This window comes from Berghia stephanieae, chromosome 8 (assembly GCF_034508935.2).
Source record: "Berghia stephanieae isolate SIO BIC M18660-M18661 chromosome 8, UCSD_Bste_1.3, whole genome shotgun sequence".
NCBI classification, from domain to species: domain Eukaryota; kingdom Metazoa; phylum Mollusca; class Gastropoda; order Nudibranchia; family Aeolidiidae; genus Berghia; species Berghia stephanieae.
Window position 1 is genome coordinate 7,959,847 of NC_088367.1, and position 2,500 is coordinate 7,962,346.

A 2,500-nucleotide genomic window follows, 5' to 3' on the forward strand; every position below is an offset into this window, starting at 1 on the left:
TTCTTCTTCTTCTTCTTCTTCTTCTTCTTCTTCTTCTTCTTCTTCTTATTATTATTATTATATAATTTCGATTCAAATTTAATTTAATTTGTGGCCAAAATGGAATATAGGATGTTTTGTCATCTCCATCAGACAGGCCAGGTCCAGGATCCAATTTCCTAGAGGGCCATAATCCTGTCTAATTGGCCCATCCGTCAGACTTAGAACCAAACTCATATCAAACAGTCCAATTAGAAAGAAAGAAAAAAAAGGACCAAATTCAACGCCTCACAACAAAACTGACTTATTCTGAAAAAAAAAAGCAACAAACCCCCCCCCCCCCCCCCCCCCCAAAAAAAAAAAAAAAAAAACAAAAAAACAAAACACATTTTAAAAATTTTGGCCACAAAAGCCCGTCCGTCAAGAATTATCAAAGGATTAAAACGACACTCATCTTGTCAAAAAAAACCTCTCAAACCTGGGACTTCCGTGTAAAGTCCCAGGTTTGAGAGTTGTTTGACAAGATGAGGATCAATTTAATCGATTGATGATTATTTGAAGGATGATTTTTCTGGCCAAATTTTTAAAAATGTTTTTTTTTTAAATTTCCGACTACGACACTCAATGGTACCGTACCAATTAGTCTTCTTATTCTGTGGCTTCTTACTTTGTGGACCCTATGGAACTAATCGTTGGTTTGGTGGACCCCGTGAAAACGATATTCTTGGCGGCTGGAAGATGTGGGCTGGAAAATGTAATAAACAAATAAATGTGGTCTTGTGGTATGACACTAGCCTTCGGATAGGAAGGTCTGTAGTTCGAGTCCTCTGAAAAGGCTCTTTCCCCACCTTATTCAAGTGTATAATGAGTACCTGGCCGTTGGTTTTGTCGGAAAAAAATATTAGATATCAACTTACAGGAGTTATGTATTTTCCTACAAGTTGAGTGTTGCTGTCGGCTAAGGACCCATTGTAAACAACTTTCAGCACAGTTGGTGGATATGGTACCAATTAGTCATATTATGCTCGGGCTTCTTATTTTGTGTGCCCGATGGAACAAATCGTGTGGTTTGGTGGACGCCATGAAAACGATATTCTAGGCTGCTGGAAACTGTGGAAAAGTAGTAAATGAATGTGGTCTTGTTGTGTGGCTCGCCTTCGGATGGGAAGGTCCATAGTTCGAGTCAGGCTCTGAACGGCGCATAGTTGAGTCCTTGGAAAAGGCTCTTTACTCACATTCTCTCACCTTACTCAAGTGTATAATGAGTTACTTGGTCGTTGTTTTTATCGGAAAAAAAATAAATATCGACTTACAGGCGTTATGTTATGTCTTTTCCTACAAGTTAAGTGTTGCTGTTGTCTTGGAACCCTATTATAACCCTCTCCTTACCAACTATGGGAAAATCGTCACATTCGTTACGATGCCACCAGCATTATTCTCATTCAGATTTTTTTTGCACATCACAAAATTTGAAGAAATATTCTTGTTTTTGTTATAGAACTTAAAGATGTTCTGTAGAGATTGTAAAGCTGAACAAAGTTACGTGAAGTAAGCTTTTATTCCTTTTGAATAAGAGTTGGAAAAATCTATTTTAATGTTATGTGGGTATGGCATCTTGGTAACATCATCAGTTGGTAACATCTGGGATGATCGAAGGAAAGAGAGCTAGAGGAAGACAAAGAATGACTTATCTATATAACCTAAGAATGGCCAAATATGACTTAAAAAACAACACAGATTTCATGCGTACCGCAGAGGGTCGTGATTCGTGGAGACAGCTGACCGGCAACGTTCTCAAGAGCACAAGTCACGATGGATGATGATGATGATGGGTATGACATTTTGGGAAAATTTGGAATATGGTCGGTACGGAGGGAGATAGACAAACTACCACAGTCCTTGGTCTAATGGTCATACATCTTGTGCCATTTACACATTGATAACAACAAAAGATGAAGTGAATAAGTGCTAGAAGTCAATAGAGAATAAAAATTTCGCGGCGATGATGGGGGTTTGAACCCGCGACCTTACTGGTACGACAACTCCACCTAGCCGAGGAGAGCGTGACTCTACCGTATGAGCTATCTACGATTCCCAGACATATAACACTGAACTGACGTGCATATATTTTTAACATTGACAACATTTTGTGTTGGTTTGATGGTATAAAACTTACATTGACTGTCTGCTAGATGACACAGGAATGGACAACACCCGGGAGCTGCGTACGCTTATGGAGGACAGGGCAGAATGGCGAAGACTTGTGGCTCATGTTGGGCGCCCCAAGGGGCGGCCAAAGTAAGTTGATGGTATTTCCATAACAACAATGAGCCCGTAACATTTGGGTTATCTGACCTGGCAATAGGTGTACATCATTTTGTTTTTTGGTCATACATTTTGAGTCATTGACATATAGATGCTGTGCGCTTGGCTCGTAAGCTCACAACATTGCCACCCGGAAATATAACGGACCAACATACAAAACTGTGTGTAACCTCGAACGTTTATAGTCTGGTATATA